This window comes from Peromyscus leucopus, chromosome 10 (assembly GCF_004664715.2).
Source record: "Peromyscus leucopus breed LL Stock chromosome 10, UCI_PerLeu_2.1, whole genome shotgun sequence".
Lineage (NCBI taxonomy): Eukaryota > Metazoa > Chordata > Mammalia > Rodentia > Cricetidae > Peromyscus > Peromyscus leucopus.
In genome coordinates, this window is record NC_051071.1 from 28,619,223 (window position 1) to 28,639,430 (window position 20,208).

Sequence of the window (20,208 nt, forward strand, 5' to 3'; positions counted from 1 at the left end):
CAAGTGAGTCCCAGGAAAGGCGCAAAGCTACACAGAGAAACCCTGTCTCGAAAAACCAAAAAGAAAAAAAAAGAAGTGAGTTTCTCAACACCTTGATATTGAGTTCACATCCTCTAGGACTGTGAGCAATGAATGCTTGCCTTTTAAGCACCTATCCCTAGTATCTGTGTAGAACAGCTCCACTAGCACAAAGTCCTCAGAGACATAACAGCAGAACTAAGCTCTTTGCTGGAAGCCCTTCTGCTGTGTAAGCACAGGACTGCCTGCTGGATCCAGGCAGGTGACATCATGTATCAGGTTAGTTGATTATTAGGGGCTGTGGCAAGCAAGCTGTGCACATGATCTGTCTAAAGAGGCTGCTGCTGTCCACTCTGGCAGATGTCATTCAAGTGCAAGGACTGGAATGATCTGATACTCTGTTTTCTTCTGGATTCTACTATGGATATTAATGTGAGAAATATTAGTTTTTGTTAATGTAATATGTGAATATTTGTTGCTAAATAAGGAGAAGGTAAGAAAAAAAATGGAGAGCAAACCAAATCTGCAATTTCTGATACTGGGAACTCCCTTTCTCCTGCAGGTGAGCACTCACTGTTCCCCAGTGGCTTCTGCAAGATTTCTGAGCTTGCATAGCATTCTGGAGATACATAAACAATCTACTCATTGTCTTCGAGAGTTCTCTCTAATATGGAAGACACACATAACGGAGCTAATTGCAAAGTTTCTGAGTGAATGTGAAGAAAGACATGTAAATAAGAGGTTTAAATTGTAGAAAATTGAAGAAAAGCAGGGTGTACCTAAAAAGAGGCCACAGGAGAGGTGATACCTGAGCACAATCATGAAGGAGACAAAGGGCTTGCTTTACAGATCCCTTGACAGGGCATTCATTCTAGAATTTTTAGAACAGGAAATAGGAGTGTGTGTGTGTGTGTGTGTGTGTGTGTGTGTGTGTGTGTGTAACCTCTAACCTAGCATTTGCTATGGGGCTCACATGCTATTGGTGAGTGTTGACAGAGATGAAGTTTCAGGAGCTTGGGGACTCCATGGTGTAGAAGTCCAATAGGAGAATGAACACAACGTTCTGAGTTTGAATTCCTGCAAGGCCATTTCATTGGATAGATTCCAACTTGGGGAAAATTACTGGAAATTTTGGAAAATTTCTGCCCAGAGATTTTGTTTACATGTGTGCTTGGTTTATCATGGACATTTAAAAGCAAGTATTTAGGTCAGGCATGGTGACATACACTTGCAATCCTAATGCTTAGTACGCAAAGGAGAAGGACTGGGCTGCATAATGAGATCCTGCCTCAAAATCAAAATAAAATGAAAACCTAGCATTTTGTATACATGCTTCTGCACTGACAGGGGAGCTGCCCTGGCACATCCCTGCAAAATGTATGTTGAATACATATATCCTATCGAACATCCCAACTGAGCAGCAAGGTGCACCACAGAGTGTTGGTGGTTTCCGTGGTGACCTCACACCCGACTTGGAGGTGCAGCAGAGAGCTGCCCAACATCCCAAGAGAGGATGGATCCAAACATTGCTGGCTCAAAAACAACTCCAAATTTAAAATGAAAATACAATTTTTTCTGGATGTATATCACTTTTTCACCAAAGTTGAAAAGTCCTATGTTAATATCACATCTTATCTGTACCGCTGAGTACCATGAATGAACCAGAAATAGAAGAATGCCAGAGACACAGTCCCAGGCTGGGGAGAGTCTCTGTGTATAAAACACTTGTCATGCAAGTGGACCTGAGTTCGAATCCCCAGATTCAAAAGCTCAGCATGGTAACTTGTATACCAGTGTTCCAACGGTGAGATGGGAGGTGTAGATAAGAGAATCCCTAGATGATCAAAGGCCAGCTGATCTGGCATGCACAACTATGAACAAAAAAGGAAGCACCCTGTCTCGAACAAGGTGAAAGGTGGGATTCTACACCTTACGTGGTCCTCTGACCTCAACACGCATGTGTTGGTTTGCGTACAACGGCACACACACACACACACACACACACACACACACACACACACAGATCATATAAACACATATCATAGACATAGATTCACATACACACGTATACAGATATATACATATGCATCACAGACATACACAGAGACATCATATACAGACATATCATAGACATAGATATACACACATCATATAAATACATATCATAGTAATAGATGCACACAGAGATATTATGTACAGACATATCATAGACATAGATGCACACACACAGATTTTTTTTAAAAAGACAAAACCATGCCCATGAGGAACTCAGGAGGGAAGTTGGAATGTAAATAATCAAAACCTGGCACCATAGCAGGCAGTGATTTCATAGTGACTATATATTTTTCTGAATAAACCCATAGCCATTTATGAAACAACATTCTTTGACCTCCCCTATTATAAACACACACACTCATAAACACACACAAACCATGGTGAATTATACTTTACAAAAACAACCACATTTAAATGCTACTTGAGTTCAACATTTCTTTGATACGTTCAGCCTTGGTACTGTAAAATTAATTACTGTCTCAATTTTTTCTGACTCCAACTTCAATTTATCCATAATGAATCTACTGTAAACAAAGGACACCTATTTTGTTTTACTGCTCATCTAAAAGCCATGTCATCTATCTATCTATCTATATATTGCTGCCCTTGACATAACTCTTTTGAAGTTCTCTTATTATTTCTTACTATAATTTCAATATCTTCAGATCAAATATGATGACATTTGTCAAGAGAGATCATTACGAGTCTCATCTTTCATTCTTTCAGAATGTGAATACAAAATGATTGACTTACACTTTGTACCTTTAAAATATTATTTATTTTTATTTAGATAAAGCATTTGAAACAGGTTGGCATCAACAGGAAGATTTCTACAATCAGCTAGATGAATCCTGGCACTCACAATGGGAAGTTTTGGAGACCTAAGAGTTTAGCTTTGAATCCCAGGTGCACAGACATTCCCCTGTGTAACCCAGATCAAATCCTGTGATCTGTGTGCCTCGTTTTCTTATCTGAGATGTGAAGATTGCAACAGTACTGACTTTGTGTGATTGTCATGAGAACCAAAGGAAGTGTTAGTACAGAAGAGGCTAAAGAGAGGGCCTGGCAGAGAGAAAAATCTTCATGAAATGTCAGCCATTGTCACTTTCTGACTTCTGTCCTCCACTGTAGCTGATAAAGACTCTATTCAGGTAGTCTAAGTAACTAACCTAGATAATCTTAGCCACACACAACAGGTCTCCACAAAAGCTCCCTTGCTTGAAAGGGCCATTGCATGGGAATGGATCCCTGTTAAGCTACTGTCAGGACCTGGGATCCAGTCCAGCCTTTTGTACTGACTTCTTTGTGACCTTGCCCAAGATTTGGGGACATTCTAGACCTCATTTGAGGAGAGAAATAATTAGGACACAGGTTCTAACTATTTAACACACACCTAAAAAGATAAATACTCAGAAAATTAAGACATACTCATATGTCTTAGTAATTACCAAATTCCAAACAGGATGATTCCTGTTAAGTTAGTCATAAAGCCTTATCACTTAACCCACTATCAGCCTAACAGGCATAGGTTAAATGTAGCAAATTTCTAAGCTGCTAAAGTGTTCTTGATGAGGAGAAGAAGGGGAATAACACCGTTTTTAGTAGGTAAATCTACTGTCTTCAGATCACAGCTAACACTATTTTTTAATGAATATTAATGAAACAAACATCTGGTAGTAGATAGATCAAATAGACTAAAGAATAGGCTATAAGAAAGGCTTAGTTATTGCAAGAATAAAGTAAGATACAATGCCATAGTATGATACTGACAGTGGACAGGTTGTGATTTGACTCTCCCTCCCCAAGAGCCCACTGTGCCAGAAAACTGTGGACAGTGAAACAACAGCTTCAACAATGAGAGGCAAAAGACTAGAGTTGATAAGAATTTAACAACTGAAAGAAGTTTGCAGTATGCCTCTTGGAGCAGACACTGGAGACCACTTGGGAGTCTAATGAGAATAAGAACTAAGGTCAACACATTCGAGTGATGTCCACACTACAGCACAGGGGTGGGGAAATGTATAAACAGAGTGATGTTCTTGAGATACCTCGAGTTTAAGTCCTGGCTCAGGTCTGTCTCCCTGGGGGTTCTACTTCTCCTTCAGGGCCTCAGATTTCCATCTAGAAAGTGATAAAGGGCACCCTGATGTCCTAGTTGGGTGGATATAAGAACTAAATGAACTATTCTAAGAATCGTGCTAACTTTCCTGATACAAGGTAGATTTTCAATAAACAGGAACTCTGTGATATATGATCTTTCATAAGCTGGTGACACTTGAGAAAAAAATCAAAGGATAATAATGATAATAATTTGAGGTTTAAAGAACTATTTTTTGTCTCCTTAGATAATTTTCTTAAGTATAGCAGGGAGTTGAAACAATCTAAACACTAACACTTTGGCAGAAAAAAAAAGGTGTTTTTTTTTTTCTTCTCAAAATACAAAAATGTTGCATACTTTTAGTTACAAAGGAAAAAGTAACAGATAAAAAGCAAATTACAGAACACAACTGTTCTTAGCCTGGTATTTATGAAGGACAGCTATTAGAAGACAATTAGTCATTATAGGAAAATCTTAAAAGCTATCCAGGTAAGGAAAGAAAGTAGGTGATGATAATCTCACACACTGGTTTGCCTGAGCCAGCCAGACCCAACCCTAGGAGGCCATACAACCAGATTCCCTGGCTTGATGTCAACCTAGGGCTTCCACAGCTTCCTTTGAAATGTGTGTGATGAAGTTGAGGACCGGGATCAGAACGAGCAGGCTCAACCTGCAAGACTGAAAAAGCAGTGGTGTTCTGGGATCAGAAGCTTTTGAGCCCTGGGAGATCTGCTTCACAGAAACGCTCTGGTGAGTGAGAACAGCCAAAGAGAGCACAGGGAGGAATGACCTTGACCACACAATGAACATCTGCACAGGCTGTGTCAAGTTGCTTAGGAGACAAAGGGCAGCTGTGCATCTGAACTCAGGAAGTCTAAATTAACACATGTGCTCGCTCTCAAAGCTGGTGTGTCTATTTATAACAAATGAGCTTTGAATTTATAATAATAGCACTTTCACTTCCCAACTGCAAGGACCACATCCCTCTCTTGAACCTTGTTCAATGAATCCATCTACATACATTTCATTCTCTATTGCATTGTTTTACCTGGATTCAGTGCAAGGCATCAAGAAGCATGCAGAATTGTTTGTCCTGTTGTCTGGGACCCAAGTCCTCAGAAATACAGCCAAGTCAACAGTGGTCATAACCATGTCACCTGGACGAGCAGTGCTCTCTCAGCACAGGAGAAGTAACCATACTTATTCAAAGTGGTTAAGCTTGAGAGGAGTGCCTACTTCTCAGCATCTCCTCCATGAATTTCTTGTCTCGTGCAGCTTGGTGGCAGGCTTCTGCACACTCAAGTCTTTCAGGGATCCTGAAAGAAAGCAGTCACTGTTTCAAACAGAGCATGTCACCAGCCTGAAGAGAAATAAATACTCTCCAATGCAGAAAACACAAAATGGCTCCTAAATTTACAGGACAGGAAATCTATCCATTGTCCTCCTAGAACAGAGATCTCTGCAGTTCTCCATACAGGAAATAATTTGCCAAGGGATAGAGACGCCATCAGAAGAAAATCAAGAGAGAACATAAAGAATGACCCAGTGTGAACCTGATGAGAAAAAGAAGACATAGAATCTCTGCACAGGAAGCAGTGTGCACCAAATATGGGGATACTCACATCACTGAAATCACGGGGTCCCAACATCAGATTCCAGAGAATAGAGTGGAAAAGGACTTCAGTGGGCACACCAGCTCCCCAATTTGGAAGTTCATTGATACTTCCACTTTTTAAAAGCAAAACATAATAAGAAGAAAAAGCTTTTACACACCTACTATATGCATTATATGCTCCAACTAATTAAATGAACTGTCATTAAATCACCATTAAATGCATCATTGCACTTAATCTTGAAGACTTAAAAGGAGGGTGGCAGGGTCTCTTGTGTTTTCATTCAACAGTTCCCAATAACCATCTGCTGGGCTTGGGGGTGGGAGGCTCTAGACAAATTCCCCAAACTCTATAACTTCATCTCTTGAAATAGATTTAATATTAAATATATGAGCAAAACTTATATATAAGAGAACTGTGTAATTAAAATTATGAGTGAATACCTAAGGAAGAGTGAAATTATTTACTTGCCCAAGGTGACCTTTGTACTGAAACCTTATGTTGTAGGATGAGATCGCATCTATGTCTAAGAGTCCAACACAATTCCCGGAGTTCTCCATTGCACTCGGGGGACATGGAAGTTTCCCTTTATCCCTGAGTTTTGCAAAGATTACTCAGGGCATAGGGAGAGACTAACAGGGAGAGATGCTGCAGACTGCAAACGGTTGCAAATGTTATGGAGCCAGAGGAGGAAAAGAGAGGAAAGCAGGAGGATAAAAGATCTGTATTTCAGCTGAACATAGCAATAAAAAAGAAGTTATGAGGCTCAGCCTGATCAATCACTGGCTGCCGTGGACAAACACAGCTGTAATAGTTGCTCAAAGTAGGAGAGATCGATTCAGGGTTGCCATAGTCAATTAATTTTCTGCTCTCATTGCTTCAAATGTTTCTGTGCCTCAGTTTCCTATTATATTTGTACACACACACACACACACACACACACACACACACACACACCTATTTACCTTTGGGCTAATTTCTGGCTGCTAGGGACTACTTAGAAAATCAAGAGGTATTTGAAGTTTCCGTTTCTGCTTAAAGGACAAGTGAGGTCCCCCAAGTCCATATCTTCCTGCTTTAGAGCCAAGTGATGAGATCACCTGTGTGAGGGACACTGTGACCTTTCATCACTCAGGGATGGGGCAATCATCTATACTCAGGATGGTACTCTTATCTGATTTTCAGCCAAAATCTGCCTTTCCAGAGAGAGAAACTAATAATGAGTATTGGGTGCCACCATGTTGATACTGGCTATGTGCCAGGCTTCCTAATGGATGCTCTACATACATTACACATAAAATTCCTCACCAAATAGAAAGACATTTTACAGATAAAACAATGAAGGTTTTTAAAATGCAAAATCATTTTCCAAATGTGAAATATAATGGAAAAACACTTCTTTTCTGGTCGGGGATATTTTCTTGTTCCCAGAGTCACTGTGAACTCAAAACTACTCTTGGAACAGAGCTCTAGCTCTATGTGTGGCCTTACTTCCCAGGAGGGTGATAAAGGATGGCTCTATTAGCCCCATGAATGGATCGTTCACACAAGGTGTGCAGATGGAGCAGATTCGCGGCGCGGGGGGTGGGGGGAAAGATATGATTCTCCCTGAAGAGCCATTCCCATGGAGCACAGAGCAAGACACTCTGAAAGGCTTCTCCAAGAGTTTATTTAAACAATGCAAATGTAAAGCCCAACCAAGGAGGAGTCCCACCTCCCCAGAGGACCAACAGGGGCACAGTGGCTGGTCCCTCCACAAGGTGGCACTCCATGCCCTTGTCTTTTCATCTGCAATTTTACACTGCACAAGGATCCCCCCAGCTTCTCTCCAGCTTGACAATTTGAGCTTTTTATTTCCTTCCTTCCGTATTAAGGGCATTACTTTGGGAATCTGAGCTTTGGGACACAGTATGGAGGTGGCGTTAACCTAAGTGCCTGCATGAAGATATAAGCAGGGCTTGCTGAGGACATTTCTATCATATATTACTAGACTCCCTGGTCCTGAGTTTTGTTTGTCCGCTCCTAATGGGTTTTCTGTCATCTCACCTTCTCTTTTCTTCTTCTACCCTCTGCTCCTCCCTGTCTCCATTCTTCTCTCCCACAACATGCACTCTGGGTCTCCTCCTGCCTTCATCCTATACCATTACTTCTTTGCTGCCTCACATGGGAAAGATAAATTAAGGTTTGAAAAGCAAAATACTGAGACACTGTCCTATAAATGTGATGTATGAGCTTTAGTTCTCGGCCCCCATGACACAGTATCCAATTTCTTATCCAGGGTCATTATCACTTTCTGTTGTGAGCTTCATGTGACACTGTCCATCCGGCCCCTTGTATCTCTTGACATAGTTTATTTGGTTAGCTGAGCATTAAACAACCTCCTGTTATAAATTCAAGCATGCCCATTTCCCAGATGTGAAGACTGAGGTTTAACCATGTAACACAACTTACCTTTTATGGCATGGCTCATACATAGTAAAGCAAATTCCAAACAAACCCAGCTGGCTGGTTAACTGAATGCCATTGTGCCCATATTTTTCTAGATAGAAACACACTGCTAGTATGAAGTTCATGTTACACAGGTACTAATATTACATGTAACAGAAATGTATTATTTTATCTTAAGCAATATTTTACCACTAAGGAAGCTATAAAAACACATTAGAAACTATACAAGCAACAAACTCCTTGCTAATTTGATTCCCTGTCAAGTGGCTGCCTGATAAGACATGCTCACATCCATCCTCACAACATGTTCCAAGAATCCTAAGGAGATCGCCATTCAGTTCCTAATCCCAGTCCACCGCACCAGGCCCAGTACAACAGAAAGGCCATCAATAGGCTGACGAACTTTGTAGTCATCTGATGGAAGAGTAATTTCAGGGATGAGCTTGCAAAGCAGTGGACACTGGCCCCAGTGGAGTCCTGTGGGGACCTAACCTTTCCTTCATTATTAGTACTGTTTTTGACAACGTCTTACATGTATATAAAGTATTGCAATCACTCTCGGCCCCTTATCTCCCTCCCATCTCTACAGAACACCACCCATCATCCCCACCAGTCGCTTTCTCAGATTCACGGATTGGGGTTGATTTTGTGACTTACTAGGTTTAACCAGGGTTATCAGTGTGGCCACTGGTTTGGAACCATGCACTGGAGCCTGATGGGGTCACCCATGGAGATGTATCTAAAGGCAATGATTCCCTGCCCTCCCTAAATCGACGGGAGCAAATAGTTCAGCAGTGAGAGACAGGCCCCTCGGAGTCCCTCCTCCAACCCTGCTTGACTTGGGCAGAACCAGTGCCTGTGTCTTCAGCTGCTCTGGGAGGCCATGGCTGTGATCGCAGTGGCCCTGTCTTGCCGAGGAGACATTTCACAGTCCTACTCCCTATCACCTGGCTTGTAGATTCTTTCCTCCTTTTCTTCCATAATGTTCCCTTTGCCCCAGAGGAGCTGATACAAATTATTTGTTTCAGGCTAAGCACTCAACTATCACTTATTCTTAGCACCCTGTGCAGGTATGAGCCCCCTCGCAAACACTGCTGTTCACTAGAAAGAGAGGATTCACTGGTTAACATCTACACGTACAAACATAAATATTTAGAAGGACAGCTTGACCCTGTCAATTTACTTAAGCAATGGTATTCAGTTCCCATATCTCCCCTGCTATGCTTTTTTTTTTTTTTTTAATCCAGTTTACAGTACCAGGCATGGATTCTCTCTGGTGGGGCAGGTCTCAAATCCAGCTAGAGAACAGTTGATTACACACATTACCGTAGTACTGCTGTCACACAAGTAGATACGTCTTGCCTGGCAGGCTGGTTTCATAGAAAGGAAGATTCACAGCTGTCTAAGACTATTGACTGACGTCTCCTCACACTTCTCCAGCAGCCTGTACAGCACCTTCTAGAACTACGATGGACCAGCCAACAGATGGGACAGCCTTCCAGCTTAATGTCTCTGTTGTGCATCTGAGGGAATATGGTGTCTTTAGCAACCCTGTCTCACCATCTTGTGCTGGCTGGCAACAAAGAAAAGAGTGATAAGAGCGTGTCGTGTTTGGGGGATCCCTGACCTCCAACTCATAATGAAGTATCCCACCCCTGCCACGGGGTTTTTGTTTTAATAACCCATGGCTACTAGGGGCAGCTTTTTTCCAGCTATGCTGGGCATTTCCCTTCAAACAGTTTATTAAAAAAATAAATTGTATATTTTAATTTGGTTAGAGAATAGTAGGTTTCCATGTGGTTTTTTAATATCCCTTCATCAGGTTAACCCTCCTCCCTGCCAGCTTATTTCTCCTATCCTCCCACCCATTTTTACTTAAATCTTCCCTGCTCTATTTCCCCATTGCCCGTGTCCTTCTATCCTCCTGCCCTTTGTACCATAATCCTCCCAATGGCCTCTTTTTAGTTTCCTGGCTTCTACAGGTACTGCAAGCTAAACACACAGAATTAGGGATTCTAATACTAGGTCTGGAGAGATGAGCTTGGGACCATGTTTGCATTTAATAAGGCCCTGCCTTAGTGGACCCAGTACTCCTCTGGTAGCCTCACAGGTTGACATTTCTCCTTCCCAGAGACTGCTGAGAAAGATATGGCTCATGATACCATGGGCTTAAAGAGAGAATGTGTGTCTCAGTTACTAACTACATATCGGGTTCTGTTTCCCTATTTTAACAGTTATATTAAAATAGGCTAGGCTAGGCTAGGCTGCTCCCTGCTTAGCTCACCAGGGAAAACAACATTTCTTTTTCATCTTGGACCATTCCCTCAGGCTAAACCATTTCACCTTTGAGATTACAATGTAACCCTTTCCTTAGCGTCATATGATTCAGTTTTCAGAAAAATAATTTCTAAGGAGAGTCAAGAACCTAGTGAGACTTTGTAAGACATAGAATCCAAGACACATATGACCACAGATGGATCTCAGGACTCAGGGGTACTAAGCACACACCCTACTGCTGACCTACACTCTGAGCCTATACTAAATGAATTCTTAAGTATCTGGGATATACCTAAACTGTTTTTTATTATTCATCTAAAATTCAAATTTACATGGCAGTCTTACGTTTCCATCTGCAAAGTCTATCAAATTTATACAAGATGACTTTCTGAGCATGGCACCAGTCACTTTTACATCCTTTTCTCTTCAGGATACTGTTGAGAAAACTAAGGTCTTGAAAAGTAACCCATACTGAAAACAAACAGGAGTGTCTATTTCTAGCAAAATAAAAGTAATTCCAAAATAGAATCTCAAGTTATCTTCTGTGACACCCTAGCCTGGGGAGGGTCTGTTTTGAGAAGCAGCGAGAATCAAGGGCAAACCAGGTTTCTAGAGGAGACCAGTTTTCCAGCCTACTCTGGTCCCTGCCTCTGAAGCAGTTATTTTTCTGAGCACAGCGAGGCGAGCATGCCTTTTCATTTCAGCTTCATCTGCAATCACCTTTCTCTCACTGTATTCTAACTGCTGATATAGGAGTTTGATTGACTCTCCTAAATGAAGAATGAAGACATTTACATAAAACAACCTACTGCAGGGCTTACATGCACTGAATCTGCAGGAATTCTAGGGGAAAGGCGACAAGACGTAAAAATGCTGAAGTGGAAGTTCTTGATGGATAAAAGAAGACGTGAACAGTTTTCAGCTTAAGTGTATTTCTTCACTTACAGAGTGTGGGTTACTCATTCAGTCCTTCAGGGGTTGAATAATCTTAAGCTATCTGCTCGGCACAGGTAGAGGATTCTGGCTGCAGGTCCCACACCTACCAGCTTCTGGCAGGAAATGGGGGGGAAAAGTGACTCATTTCCAGGCCTCAGTTTCCTTAAGCATAGACCGAAGAAACCGAGAGCTCTTCCTTCCACCTTTGCAGGACTGGGAGGGGAGAGAAAGGAGGCAGCTGGAATTATCACCAGCTGCCAAAGCAAGGGCTTATCATTCTACATTCTTTCTGCGTCAGAGGGGTTTGCAAGGCTATGGTAGCCTCGGCAATGGGCTCCTGCTACAGGGTCAGTTACTTGGCTGAATTTACACTTTGGAGACCTTAAAACAATTTGTTGGGTTCTCAAGAATTGGATCTATACCAATTTTGACTATATTTGATTTTTTTCTTTACTCTCTAATACTTTTCTCTCTCTCTCTCTCTTTTTTTTTTTCTTAAATATTTCTTCCCCCACAAAGTCCTCTGTCATTTCCCCAGATGAAGACTCTCAGGGTTGCTCTTTGAGCCAGTACTTGGGAGCAGACCTGGTGTTCGAGAAACTGAAACAAACAGACACCTCCAGGTCTTCGCTCTCATGGAGCGTATCTCCTTGTGGGGGAGTGTGACATAGAAAGCAAGTGAGTCAGGCAAGGAGCACGATAAGGACAGCTAAGCCCATTCAAGAGCTGCACAATTGTCTTAAGAAAGTACTGATGTGAACAAAGGGAACTGTGACGAAAGAGACCTATCTCTGAGATGAGGCCACTAAAGACGGCTTTACATTCCCCACCTTTTGAGCCCAACCTTGCTAATTTATGTGACTTCCCTGAACTGTAAGTTCACCAGGAATCTGAAGCATTTCTTCATCTCCTGGACAACTGCCTATCCACAAAGTTTGGGCAGATTTGGAAGATGGAAAGGCAGAGTATCCAAGGTCAAAAGCACACTTCATACTTAGAAATAAAATAAATAAATAATTGGTTCCTGAAAGACAAAGCTAATTTCTGTAATCATATTTTTTTTAAGTCAATGCCAGACAAAGAAATTAAAGCTCCAAAGAACTCGTCACTAAGGATAGAATCTAGGAATGCAAAGCAAATTGGAAAGCACACATGTAAACTATTTCTGGCACATATACATATTCACTGCTCAATTAAAAAGGCCCTGAACAACAGTGCTCCCAGCATGGACTCTCTACAAGAACATCTTCCCTACTCCCCTGCATAGCTCCAGACACCCAATCAGCTGTGATCCTGTATGGATGTCTTCCATGTTAATCTATAGCATCATTGCTTGGTTTGGCAGTCCATCATCACATTTAACGCAATGTCCAGTCCAAAGAAGATGCTCAGCAAACATGCCCACTCATCACTTTGTTGGGGAATATTGTTTTAGGGTGTATTACTTTTGTTTATGCTCCATTTGTTTAACTCTGTGAAGCCATGTTTCTTTGCCTGTATAAAACACCCGATGGTCTAATAAGGAGCTAAACGGCCAATGGCAAGGCAGGAGAAAGGATAGGTGGGGCTGGCAGGTAGAGAGAAGAAATGGAAGGAGAAATCTGGAAGGAAAGAAAGATCAGGGAGTGAGATAGGAAGGAGGAGGATTTCATGGGCCAGCCACCCAGCCACCCAGCCACCCAGCTACATAGCCAAACAGAGAAAGAAGGAAAGAAAAGGTATACAGGAAGAGAAAAAGATAAAAGCCTTGATGCCAAAGACAGACAGGATAATTTAAGGAAAGCTGGCTAGAAATAAACCAAGCTAAGGCTGGCCATTTGTAAATAATAATAAGCCTCCATATGTGTGATTTATTTGGGAGCTGGGTGGCGGGCCCCCTCAAAGAGTAAAGAGCCAAACAACAACCAACATCACTTTAAAAAAAAAAAAGTTAGATATTCAGAGAAATATCAGAGATTACTCTGAAATTGCAAAATACAATCAAGACTCCATATTCCCATACTGAAAATAGTTTTGCGTCAGATAGTGAAACTTGATATTGATTACATTGAACTGGCACCTAAGCTACGTGCCAAAGGCCTCCCAACTTACCAGATACCCTGGCATTTTGTATCACAATTCCCTGGTTTCTTTTTAAATCCTCAGTGTATGACAATCTAATCATTAGTTTTCTCCCTGTGTCTCCTCCCCTAGAAGATGTGTACAGGGTGGGGTGGGGGGGGGGGGGGTGTCCATCTGTTTTATTCCCTGCTGTGTTACTGGTAGGAAGAACAGTGAGTGTTGCCGGGCTGGAACTCAGCACATGACTTAAAGGTGTAAATGGGATTCTGAAACTGCTTACTGAGACAAGGACCAGAGGCATCCCCAAGTGACTGAAGCAGATGCCTCATCCACGTGGAAGGAAGTGATTACAGCAGTCTCTAGCCCTTTTCCCACATTCCAATTGTGATTGTACAGGTAAGATCTTCAGTGTCACATTACAACCCAAATTCCATTCTATCCTAGGCACCAGAAACCACAGACTGTAGGCCTGTGGGAGAACTCTGGGGTCCCTTCATAGAAAAAGGCTCTGTTGGGCCCACGTATACTATTTAGACATGTTGAATTAGCTGCTAGAACCTGATGTCAGTAAATTTTACGTAAAACTATGAACCTGCAATTTATCTTAAGCAGTAAACAAAACCTGGTGAGGTTAGGCCACAGGTTTCACTGGCAACGAAGTTGGATCTGAGCTCTAGGCTCACATTGGTGTTCTACCCAGGCTGCTTCTTGCCTGGCAGCTGAAGGCATTGCCATTTGCGACCCCTGCTGGAAAGCTACCAAAAAGCAGGAAGCATGAAGGAGAAAAAAATTAGAAAAAAAAAAAAATGTCCTTTGGGATCTATTTCTGTTATGTTTAAGCCATTCCTTGGAAGAATAATGTATTCATTTTTTCTAGTCCTCTCCTGGTAGCACATAACTATTGACAAACTATGGCCCAGTAAATATTATTCTAACGGCCTGCAAAAGCTATGGACTTAATTCCCTGTGGGTGGAGGGAGCTGAGAAGGCTTCGTGCCAGAGGCAGTCCTGAAGATGGATCGTGGAGGCTGTATGCATCAGCTGCTTACAATGTTGCTTGACTCAGACACAAAAAGGAATTTGTTTGAAGACTATGTGTTGCCTCTAGGAACTAGTGAGATGCTGAAAATCCAGGATTGGAAAATGAGAAGGAATGAAGGGGAACCAGACTCCAGGGATGATGTCAAGATGGTGCCCGAGGAATAGTTCCACTGGGAGCACATCTTGAGACTTGGATGCTGCTGCTGCTGACGCCAGCCACTCGATCTATGACCCAAGTGGGTGATAAACACTCAGCAGTTCCTGTGTCCTTAACCTGCTCCCTCCAGATTCCAATCCTCTGGTGGGATCATTTAACTGAACCTGAGTTCAGGGCTGCAAGGTACAAACTAGGAAAAGAAACTCCACCCCCAATGAGGAGCATCTATCTGAAGCAAGACAGTGAGGTTCTCTATAGAAGATGATATTTGGTTGCTGAGTGCTTTCCATCCATGTACTAGGGAGTCAAGTGGTGATGTAGGGAGAGGCACCCAAAGCAGTATTGAAGGCTGTAATGAGAACACATAGATCTGAATTCCAATCTGGAATCCTCTGTACCTTTAGAAAACTGACATTTCCTAATCTGCAGATTCTCAATTGTTAAAATAGAAATGATGCCATCTGCTCTCCTGAATGGCTGTGAAGATTTTGTTCAATCATTCATTCACTTTTCCAAACACATTATGGACTGCCTATTAAGTGCTTCATACTGAACTAGGCTCTGGGGACAAATTCTGGAAAAAAGAAAAAGGAAGAAAAGCAAGCACTTTGTGCAGATGACCAAGTTAGATAAGGGATACCCACAAAACTGGTCATGCTTCACTCTCCCCAAGCTTAGTCATTGATTGTTAACTTTTCTCTGTTTTTGATTAAGCGATATTATGTCCCTCCTTTTAAATACATTCCCTTAAGACACGTGTACATACTGAACTTAAAAGCAAAACTACATAAAAAACCTTTAAAGGGCAAGGGATGTAGGTCAGTTGGTAGAGTGCTTGCCTAGCACGCTAGTTTGAACTCTAGCCCCACACAATAACCAGGTGCTATAGTTCATGTCTAGAAACCCAGCACTTGGTATTGGGAGTAGGAGGGCCAGATGATGTCCAAGGTCATCTTTAGCTACATAGCAAATTTGAGGTAAGGCCAGGATACATGACTGTCTCACAAAGACAAAGAAGACAAAGCAACTCTAAAACTGAATATTGATCCTGAAAATTAAAATTATAATTCTTAGAAACAGTAGGGTTCAGTGTTGATGTAATTCATGTAGAGAGCCCATAAGATGAAGCTTATTTAAATCTGCCCTCATTTAATGTTTAGTTCCTGTGATAACTCGGTCATACTCCAATTACAATTAACATGAACACTGAGTAGATATAAAATAAAAATGCCAGAAAGGCATTTTAGATAAACAAAATTTCACAAGTGTTACTGTAGTAGGTTATTGTCGGCGAAGTATCTTTCATGTGTTTTTTTTTTTTTTTATCACTTCCTCTTAATCATCCTCCAGTCACTAATCTGCAGGAAAGACTGTGAGGTTTAGAAAGAGAAAACAGTCGGGTTAAGGTCATAGGGCCAGAAGTTGGCTTTACCCCAGTCTGGAGTCTCTTGCTTTCTCTTTCCAGAAGGGCAGCCTGGCAGAAAGCAGAGGGCCCGTGCCCAGGCGGGGGACTAGGGAACAGCGGTGTTGGTCTTTTCTAACCTCAGCTGGAAAGGCCCTCCCTACCTTCGGCAACATCTAGGAAGCTAGTACACTTGTCACAGAGCGGCCAGGAAAGTTCTACACTTGGAAACTCGGGCCCTGGAACTGGTGTCTAGACACTCGTGCGTGACAGGCACAGGTTAAAACTCATGAAAGCATCTACATGTTTGACCACCCCTGCCTCCAAATCTAATCACCTAGGAGAGAACATGTCTCAGTCCTGCTGGTAGCTGTGTGCCACCCAGTGTGTGTTCCTGGTCTCAGAAAGGCAGAGCACAGAGTTAAGCAGCACCTACCAGCCAAGCCATTCCCAGCTGCTTTCAAATTGCCACTGAATTTTTACTTAAGACAAGAAAATCTCCCATGAAGCTTTTCCCTTCAGAGAATCCCTGGGATTTTTCAAGGCAGAGAATTTCTTTTGAGGATGAAAACACAAGTCTCAGCTATATAAAGGAGTTTGAGTAAGGCAAAGCTTACTCTGCTTAACAAGCTGTAGGAAGAGGATAATCCGCTGGAGAGAGCGCCTCTGCTCCTACACCAGCAAGAGCCCTCAATGTGTCCCAAATTCCCCTTGCAAGACCAAGGCATCACTTCCTCACCAGTTTCCCTGTTCAAAACTTCCCATCTTAAAGACATGCAATGCACAGCAGCTTGGCATAGGATGTGAAGTCCAGAAGCATAGCTCAGCCCTGCTCACTAAGACATCTTCTCTGGCTGCTGGCTAATTAACTGCAGAGACTTAAGAGTGCTTAGTCAGGAAGTTGTCCATCCCTGTCGAACAAGAGTTAGATGGGTAACTGACGCCATGGAGGCTCTTTGAAAAGTTCACCTTCTCATACCTGGCTGTAGAGAGGGGTGGTGTTCGGGGTGGGGGTAACCTTACATAACACAATGGTCTATTTCCACATTATTTTTCCAGCTCTGTGAGTGGAAAAATCTAATCATGCTGGAAAAAAAGAACAGCACAACGATTTGAAGCTTAAGCGTTCATCTGGAATTTTGGAAGGTCCGGCTAATTCTAACTGTGGCTGGGAAAGTAGAAAGCAAGAGTAATAATCCCTAGGGTCAAAAGAAATGAGTACTTTAGAAAGGCAGTGGTTGGGGGTGCAGAAGTTGAGCTTTTTCTATTTCCTTTTATTAAAAACTACAGTTAAATATAGATTTCCTGGAATTAACTCCTAGGTGTAAGCTGGTAATTGAATTTCAACAAATACATCGTGATTTGAGAGCAAAGCTGAGACCACAGGACTTTGTTTTCTCTCCAGCAGCTGGTCAAACACCCAGGGCACATGGGGACTGTGCTGGGGCCTGCTCCCCAGGGGTGGCAGGGGCTAGGGGCTGGGTCAGGCTTGGGTGCTGGTGGAGCTCTCCCTGAGAATGGTGAGCTCAGACTGAAGCAGGGATGCGCGCTCTCCCTTTTCTCTTGTCCACTTTCTCGTCTGTCTCCTCACCCCAATTCCTGGCTTACTAGAGACTGCTTCTGGGAGAGCAGCTTCAAGACAGTGGATCCATAGTTGAGTCCTTGGGATCCCCCCAGAGCATCTTAGCATAGTTATGGATAAAAATAGCCCAGGATAACATAACGCAGAGGGAAGAGGAGGAGTAAGTCTCGCGCAAGGCAAGGCAAGGCAAGGCAAAGCAAGGCAAAGCAAGGCAAAGCAAGGATACCACAGCTTCTGCATAGTGGGAGTAAGAGAGAAAGGGTGCTACTCCGGGTCCGGAGGAAAGCCCTGCCTGTGCAAATAAGATCAGGTGCCCCCTTAGCTTAGGTTGTGCCAATACATGATCTGAAGCACCCACAAATAATTGCTGAGTCTGTCACAACCCACCAATCCTTGGCCCACATCTGGCTTCAGCGTTCCTTTCTCCATCTCATCACTGGCTTGAGCCCCAGGTTCGGAGAGCTGGCCCTCCAGTTCCAGGAAAGGCAGGTTCCAGAGGGGGAAGCAGTGGAGTCCACTGCTGCAAAGGCGGGTGTGTGGGGTTCACCTGAAGATATCGGGCTATGAGTAAGCCCTGCTCGTTCTAAATACAGGCTTCTCTAGTTCGTGTCCCGACATCCTTTAACATCCCCCACCGCCCCATCCACCTCCTCCGTCGGCGGTTCCCGAAATAGAAACCCAGGTGGGGAAAAAAAAAAAAAAAGTAAAAAGTAACATGAAAATTCAACTGCGGTTTGTAACTGGCTTTCTTAATACTTACAGTCCTGCCTGCCACCTTCCTCTTCGATTACCCCGGGAGATGATCGGTCTCCCCATTACAGCTACTGAACGCAAAGGCACACCAGACCAAGGCTTCCACATCCCAGATGCCCCATCCCGGAGTGACTCCAGTCAGCTGTCCCCGCTGCCCAGTTCTCCGCCCCTAGTGGTACCCCGGTTCGGCAAGCGCTGCGCTCCAGCTGCACTTGCACAGGGTCCTAGAGAGAATCAGCGGCGCCGAGCAACGGACAACGACGACCCTCCTGAGTCAGGTAGGGACGCAAGTTCCCGTCTTTTAAGAGTCAGAAACTCCGGTCCCTTAGAGTCCATCTCGTGAATTCTAGAGATGCAGTTCCAGGGCAGGAGACAGGAGGATTCGAAAACCCCGAGTCTTCCTTCCGTGTACTCTCCACTCTAACTGCTTCATCCTGCACTCCTCTTAGGCTTTACACTTGCCCTAAGTCGGGACGCCAGAAGAAGAAGGCGCCTAGGCAACCCTCACCGGCCACTCCCCAGCCTGACACCTTTACCACTTGCGCGCAGCGCTCACCTGAGTCGTTTACCCGTCCAGCCGGTCAGGCGCCCTCAATCTTCTCTCCGGCCGGGCCATGGGCAGCACCACCTCTGAGCATCTGATCCCCTTGGAGCAAATCTCCAGTCACCTCCAGGCGGACGAGCCGGGAAGGGACACAAGCACTCACCGAGAGAGACCCGGCGGTGGCGGCAGCTCGTGGCTGCAGCGCTCAGAGGACCTTGCAGACAGACGTTTTAGTGCCGGGATCCGAAGATGGGAGGAGCAGGAGGAGGAGCAGAAGCCGGAGGAGGGGACAGTGGAGGCCGACGCTCGGGGAGAGCGCGGAGGGCAGAAGAGGATCGCTAGCGCCCACTGCTGCCGCTTTGGCTCCGGTGCTGCCCTGAGTCCCGCTTCCCTGTGTGTCCCTGCCTGCTGACTTCCAGCGACCCAGCCTAGCACCTGGCTTTTGCCGCTTCTCGGTCCCGAAGGAGCGGTCTCCGCTGCTCACCCAGTGCGGCGGCTCCTTGGATTTCAGTTTAAGGGGAGAGACTAGCGCAGCCTAGAGGGTGGGACGTGTGGCTTGGGTGACTTCATCAACCTTGCAAACCCTGGACTCCCAGTGCGCTCTCTGACCCCCGCTGACTCTGAACCGGGGTCCATTACCCCTTTCGCAAACTTCGCGTGGTCCCCAAGACCCTCGCAGTACCCACGTGTGTTCACGTCAGCGTTCCCTACTGGCAGGTGACTCGCCTTAGGCTTCTTGTGCTTGGTGCACAGACCTGGACGTCTCCTGAGCCCTTCGCTCCATCTTGCGCTGCAGCGGGGACAGAAGGCGTTAGAAGAGCTAGCTTCAGAGTGTGCACTTCCGCGATAAAACACTCTCTCTGCTTCGGTTTCGCCTCAAAAAAAGATGATTGGAACTTAACAAGGCGAGCTCGGAGGATTCAGCTCTCCTTTAGCAAAAGTAACTAGGTTGGCAAATTTCACCTCTGAAACTAATCAAGGTCTTCCTGCGTTCCAAAGCTGAGAGGTTTTGTGTGAAAGCCAACCTGCATATTGTGACTCAATTTAAGAAGTGGAGGGCAGCGGAGCTGGAATCTCCTTGGAGACACTGAACTGCTTCAGCCAAAGCAAGTCGCCTTCCAAAGCAGGTTACCAAAAGAAAAGAGGGGCGGGAAGAGGGTGGGGGTGAAAAGGAGGAGGTCTTCAAGAGGGAGCCAGATACAAATCAAAACAACTTCCTTAGC

At 44.0% G+C, this 20,208-nt stretch overlaps 1 protein-coding gene across 1 annotated transcript in view; it reads right to left on the reverse strand.

Annotated features, from left to right (window-relative positions):
- The window catches only part of Hs3st1 (heparan sulfate-glucosamine 3-sulfotransferase 1), a 30,334-nt gene extending 11,123 nt beyond the window's left edge, over positions 1-19,211 (reverse strand). Inside the window, exon 1 of the mRNA XM_028891570.2 lies at positions 18,998-19,211. The gene's annotated coding sequence lies outside the window, so the exon portion shown is untranslated. The remainder of the gene's footprint in view (positions 1-18,997) is intronic.
- Positions 19,212-20,208: the final 997 nt, after the last annotated feature.